We start from the raw sequence: 10,013 nt of genomic DNA on the forward strand, positions 1-10,013 counted from the left end.
TATTAATTAACTATTATGGTTTATTAATCGATGTATTATCATCCAGAACAACATAAAAACTACAAAACCTATACTATATATTCATCGGGACACAAAACCAATCTCACAACATATCAGTGAAACCAACAGTCCAAATTGTATAGCTTTCATACGGGAAATCAAACCATTGACTCTGTTCCGTCTGTATCGCAAGCTCCAACCTTACTAAGAGACCAAAAGAAAACCCACGGTTGTCCGAACAACGCAATGCTCCACTTTAATTCGCCTAGTCTCTAATAGTTAAGAATCCGCTTTAAAAATACAAAAATTAACTTCAAATTTTCCCGATATAATAACGTTGTATTCTTTCATCGGCGTCTAGACACGCACTTACTCTTTCGGTGGTGTGCCCTGATCAAGATGGTATAGGTTTTGTAGTTTTCCTGTTGTTACGCTCTGTGGTTTTGGATGATTAATAATTGATTATTGAACAATTGTTAAGTGTATATGTAATTGATAACATACTATATTTTGGGACAAGGAAGTCCGAGAATATGATCATAATTATATTGATTGTTTTATACTGACACTCTTATTCAAAATCAATACATACACATGTGCCCATACATTTTGACTGTACAATTTTAACTACTTACTAAATAATGCAATTATGGAAAATATTAATTACTGATAAAAAGATTGTAACCACGTATTTAATGGCAAAAATATTAAACAAGAATAAAAAAATAGAAGAAAAACGTGCATGTAGATAACCAAAAATGGTTATTATTTCAATGATAACATGTTGGGTATGCATATGTTCGAAGGACATTATGGTTGATAATATTGTTACAATAGTTTAAGCCCGGATGTATAGATATTCTATTTTTTTCCAAACATTTCTTCGGAAGAAATAAGAGTCATTGGTCTTATACATATTTTAATAGCATGCAATTCACTTTTTATTTGTACCGGCATGGGAAACCCAATTATGTGAAGTCCGGGCTAAATATATATTGTATTTTTGTTTTTGTGAACACATTTTACTCTTGAATAAATAGATCGGGGATAAAAGATTACTGCATAGGAGATTTAGAGACATGAAGGATATTGTAATAATACCGTATAACCTTCATCTATTTGGAGGTTGGTATCAATCGGAACACCTCGGTCAGTATCTATCTGGAAGCTTGCTGGAGATGGCCGAGTGGTTATGATTGCGTTGGTATTTAAAATCAAAATTTTCAAAATGATAAGCAAGGCTAGTATAATTTAATGTTTCATTATCAATTAAAGTGCAAAGTTTTATAAAACACACTAAACTTCATATTTTATCATGCAACATGGAAAATATTGAAAGCATAGTTCTGCAATTTATGAACTAGTCCCTTAGTTGGTATAATTCTTAAGTAATATCAAATATTACAATAATGATTGGTGAATGCTAAAAAATTTACTGTGGTCTACAATAGCTTTATAATGTAGAAATACCGTGTTATATGCTCATTTCTTTCAAACTCAACTCAGTATCCTTCATAAGAAGCATTGTTTTTGGTATTTATTCATCCTTTTTGGAATATTTAAACAATATTATTATTAATTGTGGTAAATCTTATCCGCGAATAAGAGTGCATCTTTAAGGAAAACGAAGGTATTTCATAGCACACACATACTAACACACTTTTTCTGTAAATAATCAATGAAAATGTATAAAATAAGTTAAGTGGTTTACATAAGTGAAAACTCAAACTGGAAAGTAGAAATAGGGAAGACCATTGGGAACCTCAGAATTAAACTCTATCCAATGGGAACTTGTTCATGCACACGCATTTAAACTTACAGTACACACGAAACTGTATATTCTTCCAAATAATGTTTATAGCAAAGTATTGCAAACAGTATTGATGGTTACATTCGTTTGAATGTACTATTTATACATGTATAATGATTTTTTCCACGTGTTTTGAGAAGGTTATATTAAGCAAACGTTTCCGCGTGAATTTAGACTCTTCAGACCTACGTTTTTGTTTTGCTTTACACAATTAGTATACACATCTTTGTTTTGTCCGTCATGCCTAACAACAAAAGCAGTGTGTTTACCATGTGAAAAATTGCGTCATAAATGCTAAGTCGGAAGGCAATATTTTGCTTCGAAACAAAGATTTCTTCACCATTTTAAATGAAACATAGCGCAATCTGCGCCGATTTTAGCGCCTCGCCTTCGGTCTTTTACCAGAGTTTGATTGAGAGGTTAGTTTGCTTAAAACACTTCGACAAACCTTTATCAAAAACGTCTGTCTGGCGGAGCACTGTCAAAAATATTTTGGCGAGGTATTTGATGAAACTAGTCACCTTATCAAATTCAGGTAATAAATCAAAGTTGGGACTCTTTAAGCCGCGTAGACTGCCCTTTGTTTCATTTAAAATAGTGTAGTGAAAAAAAAGTTATCTTTGTTTTAAGACTTCAAATTAAGCAAAATGATGCCTTCCAACGTAACATAAATGACGTCATTTATCACGTGGTATACATAAACTGAAAAAGTAGGGCCATCAAATTACAAAATACTTTTTTTGAAATCAAAATGTAAAGAAAAGATACGGTACCAAGAGGTACCATAGTTATCTTAAACCTTTGTTAACGACCCAACACCAAAAAAAAACAAAACGTAAGCAACATTGTTATTTACCAATAACGCCTTTAACGGCAAATGACAACAATAAGAAAATATATTATTTTTAAAAGCACTGCTGTTATTAATTAATAGTAGTATTTTTTTATTTGTCTGATATATCTTATATTTTTTTTACAAACTAATGTCATTGATTAATTTTTTGTTAAGTTAGTACTTTTTTCCATTTTTTTTTAGATTTTAATTTTAAGATTGATTTTAATCTAGCTACACATCATATTTGCACGATTTTCATTATTGGTTTGTATAAGATGGATTCACCTTCTATAACGTAGAAGCCGTGGTTCACCTAAGATAACGCAATCACGAATCATCTACGATAACGAGGAAGCCTTGAATCACCTAAGATGATGCGGAAGCCGTGATTGAGCTACGATAACGAGGAATCCGTGATTGAGCTACGAAAACGCAAAAGCCATACACCTACAATAACAAGGAAGCCTTGATTCTCTTACAATAACAAGGAAGCCTTGATTCTCTTACAATAACAAGGAAGCCTTGATTCTCTTACAATAACAAGGAAGCCTTGATTCTCTTACAATAACAAGGAAGCCTTGATTCTCTTACAATAACAAGGAAGCCTTGATTCTCTTACAATAACAAGGAAGCCTTGATTCTCTTACGATAACGAGGAAGCCTTGATTCTCTTACGATAACAAGGAAGCCATGATTCACCTACGATAAAGAGGAAGCAGTGATTCTCTTACGATAACGAGGAAGTCTTGATTCTCTTACGATAACGAGGAAGCCTTGATTCTCTTACGATAACGAGGAAACCGTGATTCACCTACGATAACGAGGAAGCTGTGATTCACCTACGATAACGAGGAAGCCGTGATTCACCTACTATAACAACAACAACAAGAAGTTTTAATGCATTCAGGCAATAATGCCTATAGCATACAAACATTTTACGAGCAAACAGGTAAAATTTAGCGAGAAGCATAAAAATAAAATGTGAACAAAAAATAAATGATTGTTAGAATGTAGTAGTGAACTATTTTGCAATTAAAGGTAAATCTAGATGCTTATATAAAACATTTTGTTATTAATAACAATATGATAAAACAAACATTTAAACAAGTAATTCACCAAAGTCCGGTGTTTATTTAACAGAAGTTAGAAGGAGTAGTATTTATCCAGTCGTGAATATCATTTTTGTTTGTACTCAATGACTTGACACCCACGTGCTATTTGGTACTACAAACAACTTTCTATGAAAGAAAAGTATTATAAATTTTTGAATGACATTCCAACCATGTATATATAGTGAATTAGTTGCAGCAATGTATGAACGAGGAAGCCTTGATTTACCTACGATAACGAGGAAGCCATGATTCTCCAGGATTGCCAACGAATTATTGTACGGGTAGATCATCACGAAAACCTTTCGATTCAGGCCAAGCGATTCTGGTAAGCTTTGCAACTAGTTTATGTTATTAAGCCTGCTTGATATGAAGTGAAATAATTCGAATCATAACGGACATTTCTTTACAAATATCATTTCCGTTTTCCTTAAGTGATGTTTTTCTCTTCATTAGGCTAAGCATTTTTTTTGTTTCTCGGCAACTATATATTATTTCCTTCATGTTGGTATCAATTCTTAGCCCAAAACAGTAAATAATAAATAAACTAACATCTTCATCAGGTGTTTAATGGTTCATATTATGCTTTATGCAGGGCACTGTTACGCGACCTAATTGCAGTAATAAATCTACCGCATACTGTATGCGGCGGTGTGGTGCCTCCATGTCGAACTGTAAACGCATTGTTTCAGAACTGCTTATATTTCAAGAGTCAAAGTATTATTTTCTGCCGGTATACAACTTACAGTCATATTTTCATTCATGGCCATAGTTTTCGCACCTTTCATTGTGATGACCAAAGGCGTTACTGTATACCATTGCTATTATAATAGTACACTTATTTATAGAATTTTAATAATAATAATATAAATAGACTGAATAAGCAATAAACGGAAGGCATAAAAATAATACTAAATAGCTAAAATAAGGCAATAAACTCATTTTTGAAGAATTGTCATTCCAGAATAGAGCTCTTAAAATATAATCTAATAACATGGATTTTTTTCTAGTACCACTGCATGAATTTATACAAATAGCATTTCAACGAAAATGTAATATAAATCCGCCATTTTAACTTCAAGTTTTGTTTTATGACCAAATCCCAGGGTTTCTAATCTTGGATGAATTTGTACGGGAACTAGCGGTGCTGGTTCTCGAGCCTGGCTCTCAGAGCCATCACTCGTACGTGTGGTCGTGCATGGTACGAGATCTGTCTCCTCTCTTCTGTCTTTCCTTCTGGCTCTTTGAGCCACTATCGTACATGTGTATGTGGTCGCACATGTTTCGAGATCTGTCAAATATTGACTTCTTTTTTATCTTTGCCTCCCTTTTTCACAGTTTCTCTTCCCTTAACACTATTCCCTTTTATCTCAAAAACTTTCTTATGTGCTTTCATCCTCTAAACTTCCGTATTTTATCTCCTTCCTCGCTCTTCCTCCCCTGTCACTTCACACTGTATTTTCCCCATACCTCCAAATATTTCTTTACCACATTCTCTCCCCCTTATCTTTCTCCTCTTTATTCCCTACCAACTCAATTTTCCTTATCCCCCTCTTTCTCCCCCTCTTTCTCCCCCCTTTCTCTCCTATTCCCCCTCCTCTTTCTTCCCCTCTTTATCTCCCCTTTCTATCCTCCTTCCCCTTTCTTTCTAATCTTTCTCCCCCTCCTCTTTCTCTTTCTCCCTCTTTTCTCTCCCATTTTTTCTCCCCTCCTATTCCCCCCTGCTATTTCTCCCTCTTTTCTCTCCCATTTTTTTCTCCCATCCCCTCCTTATCCATTTTTCCTATATAAATATGTATTACAATTTATCTATAATCATATTGATGCATATAGGTAGATATACAATATTTGGGATGAACTTGGGTTCTTAAATTGTCATGTTTTACAAAATTGCCCTTTATATCATAACTAACAGGATTTACTGTTGTTTTAAGTAAACGAATCGATATAACTTCCTTTCATTTTCCGATAACACAAAGCATTCATTCCTACTTGCAAATACTATTGTTAAGCATAATACCAAAACCTGTCGTGAAATTTTAAAGTTCAGACTTTAATATTGTAAAAGTTCTAAATGTTTTATACCATGCCTTGTACAAATATAGCTTTGTTTAACATGTCTTAATTATTGAGTATTGAAGTTTTATTACATGTTTTAATTTTTTCATTTAAAGAGCCTCTCAAACCCTTTTTAGTGATTTTATTCAGAACAAATAAGTATTGGTATACTTATGATCAGAAGCAGTGCAGCAACACTGCCCGTAGTGGATATTCTATTACCTATCATAACATTCACGAAAAACATTGCCTTTTCATTATTTATTTCATTGTCTTTATCTTATGTTTGGGAAATAATGGGCAAGGCTCGGACGAAATGTCGGTAAAATATCAACGGTCCTGTCATGGTATATCTATGATCAGATCCGACCAATCTATATAAATACCACAAATTGTCCATTAACTGTTATTTGAGAGTTGCCATCGCCGAGCAATAGAATATGCTGAGAAAGCGGTATACTACACCCTCTGAATACTCAGCTGCTAGGTATGATTGATATTTTTATCGTCAGAGCCTTACCAGTGAAAAAACAAAACACAAAGCAACATCAAAATAATGGAATGGTAAAATAGCAAAGAAACGCAATAGGTTTGCAGCACATCTAGTATTGAAATCAGTCAGGTGGACTTCGGCGTGAGGTAGAAAGATGTGCAGAACGATTTGGATTGTAACCTCGAGTCAATCTCTGAAAATATATATAGGAAGCAAGCAGAACACATGTATCGAAACAAGTATCATTCATTAAGTATATGTCTGTATGTAGACGAAGTTTGGGGTTTTGTGAGGGTGGGAAAATAAACCAGAATATAATAGAACTGCATAAGGCTGACCTTTTTCTTTCGATGGTCGGAGCAAAATAGACATGAATAAACCATGCTTTGTAGAGGGCGCGCACTGCGGCCAATCAGTATAATAAGTTACGTCATGCAATTGCTCGCAATATGGTTATAGAGCACCATTAATTAAATGCATTACAAAGATACCAATAACGAAAGCTATCCTTAAAGGGATAACTTGAACTGTTTCAACTGTATGTTTATATCACAAATGTATAAAACGGAGACACAAATAAATAGTATTTCTGTTTATCTTTTTTTCTGTTTTTCTGTTTTTCTGTATTTCTGTCTTTCTGTCTGTATGTCTGTCTAATACACATGACGTTCCCTTTTAAGAGCATCTATGACTACACACATTTTCAAAAAGACCGAAAATTACTATAGAGTCATTACAGAAGCAAAGCATATTAAAGAGGAAAAATGGTTCGGATGTTTTATAGAACTTTAAAAAAGCGGAATAAATGTGAACTCCTTCTTATTTCGATGTAACTTTGGGTGACCAACTAAAATAGGATCAAAATGTAAAAGTCAAATAATCCTACTAAATATTTCATCACAAAGAGCAAGAGGTTTCCTAGTTTGTAGAAATTAAAGTACCGTGGTTTGACTTATTCACTGGAACAGTTCAAATTGTTTCTCCTATTTTGTCTATATGAACTTTCGAGACACCGGATTTTCCAAAAGTACATGTATTTTATACTGCCAAAATGTGTTGTATATTTAACAAAATGAGCAGGCATCGTGGTGTTTCGACACTTCGACACTTCCACCTGTCGAATATTGACGTTGGCTTAAATATACCAATACAGCAAACTTAATCAGCACTGATCAGAATCGCCGTTTCAAATTCACACTTAATCCGAATCTGCAACGGTTTAAGTGAGGTTTTGGAGTCTGATATGCAAGATGGCGGCGAAACAATGACAAAATAAGATTTTCGGAACCTGTTTTCGCCTGGTAAGTAGTATAAAGTATTTCTTTCATGCTTTTCGATGAGATATGGAGTTTTAACAGTGAAATAACAACAGTGAACATATCAATTTGATATTTTCACTGCAATGCCTGCAGGGACTACTTTTTTCATGAATTGTAGTTACTTCCCTTGGTTTTCAGTAAAACTGAATTACCTCCCTTATCAATATACATGCGATACACTTTAGACAACAGACAAAAAGTAAAAGCAAATAATATGTGATTTATTTCATTATTAACACAGAAAAAAAGGTAAAAATGGATGAAATTAACGAAAATGACTTAGATCTCTTGTTTGGAAACATTTTTGATGCGGATGCATTTTTGAATAGTGATTTTGAAATTGAACCAGTTGATGAACACACAACTAGAGAAACAACAGAATTCCTTCAAAATTATGCTGACAGATCCATGGCAGAAGAACATTCCCAAATGTCAAAAATAGTGAGTATAAGAGAATTCAGAACTGTGAATGTAGATCATTTTCTCGAAGAAAACGAAAACAAAAACATACAGTGAAAAAAACAGAAAGTGATCTTAAAGTTTTCCGCCAATTTCTTTCTCACAAGGGAGAACACCGCAACATTCAATTTATTCCACCTGATCAACTAAATGACTTGATCTGCAACTTTTTGCTATCTGTAACAAAAAAAATGGGGAATAATATGAACCGACAAGTTTGAGAAGATTTGACAGTTCTATAGACAGACACTTGAATGTATCACAGTCAAAAGTATGCATCGTTAACGACATAGAGTTTGCAAAATGTCGAAATGTGCTAAATAGCAAACAGAAATCACTGAAAAGCAAAGGCTTGGAAACAAACCAAAGGCCACAGAATCCCTGACAGATCAGCACATTGAAAAAATGTATGAGGCAAAAACCCTTGGAGATTTCACTGCCAAGTCATTAATGGACTCCATGTGGTTCATATGTGTCACTTTCTTCGGGGTGCACACTGGCACTGAGATCCATAATCTTTAGTGGGGTGATGTTTCTGTTGGTCTCGATGAAGGCTCCGGACGCGAGTTCTTGCAGCTGTCTACAGAAAGAAAAACAAAGAACCGTACTGGGGCAAATGCACGCGACATAAGGTATTTACATAACAGTGCCAGTCATATCAAAGCTAAGATATAAAATATACTTTTGTGTAACACAATGCTATTGAGAATTTGATTTAAATATAAAAATTGTATCAATAATTATTATTTTTAAACAAATAACTTTTCCTCCAAAAAAAGACAAAACCAACCAAGAGCTTATCCTGTGCTGGGAGACCCTGCAAGAGATCCTGTTCATCTATACAGAACAAACACAGACAAGCGCCCAACTGAAATGCTTCAGGAAAACAGCGCGTTTATTCTCAGCATTTGTACTTCACGTCAAGGTGGATGGTATAAGAAATCTGCAATGGGTGTTAACAAACTGTATAACATCATGAACGAAATGAAAGCAGATGCCGGCATTGACGAAGCGAGAATAACACCCTACAGGTACATATCTAACAATTTATTCAATAAAAAATATCTCACCCTGATTTTTTTCCAGCATATTTTCAATAGTTATTTTCCATTGTTGCTGCTCGTGTCAAACACTTGCTCTCGTTTGGATTGATATATTTCAAACAACAAAACAAATTCTCAAACACTTTTTTATTTCATCTAAGTCAGTTTCAGCTGTATTTTGTTATCTGTTGATGTTCTTTTGCAGTGCCAGAAAACGAATGGTTCAGAAGCTCAACGACGAAGGTGTATCTCCCACCCAAATCGTACAAATTTCAGGCCATAAGAATATAAACAGCCTGAATAATTACAGTATATTGAACACAAACCAGTCGAAGGAGATCTCAGATATTTTGTCAAATGCCAATGCCAATGGTGGACCAACCAATGCATCCAGAAGAAACTTGCCTGCATCCGATGCTGCAACGAACATGTCCCGTGGTTTCTTTGTAAACACCAATTTCATGGGAAATGTCACTTTCAATTTTAATAATCAAGAACAAAACACTCTCTCACAAAAGCAGCATGTGGTGAACAGAAATCCACAAATTCTTTCTCCATGTTCCAGTCAGGGGGAGAGAAGACCTGTCTACAAGAGAATCCGGCTGATATCAGATAGCGAGAGCAATTGAACTAGTTTTTAAAGTTAAACATCTGTCGTTTTATTTGTAAATCCCCATTTGTTTAACTGACACTCACTCGACTTGAAATATTCCATTCACTAAACGCCGAAGCGTGTAATTCGGTTTGTATCCATGTGCTCTTTAATTGTATTTGTTAATTGTTAATAAACTGTTATTATTTTGAAACATATGCATGAATAAAAGTTCATTAATGAGTTATTTTTTATTAAGTTTGCACTGAAAGATCAGTAATTTCTAAACTACAGC

General features: G+C 34.3%; 1 pseudogene; it reads left to right on the top strand.

Annotated features, from left to right (window-relative positions):
* Positions 1-8,488: 8,488 nt before the first annotated feature.
* Positions 8,489-9,755, top strand: LOC128221199 (uncharacterized; annotated as a pseudogene).
* The last annotated feature ends 258 nt before the right edge of the window (positions 9,756-10,013 follow it).

The sequence above is a fragment of the Mya arenaria genome, chromosome 16 (genome assembly GCF_026914265.1).
Source record: "Mya arenaria isolate MELC-2E11 chromosome 16, ASM2691426v1".
Taxonomy (NCBI): Eukaryota; Metazoa; Mollusca; class Bivalvia; order Myida; family Myidae; genus Mya; species Mya arenaria.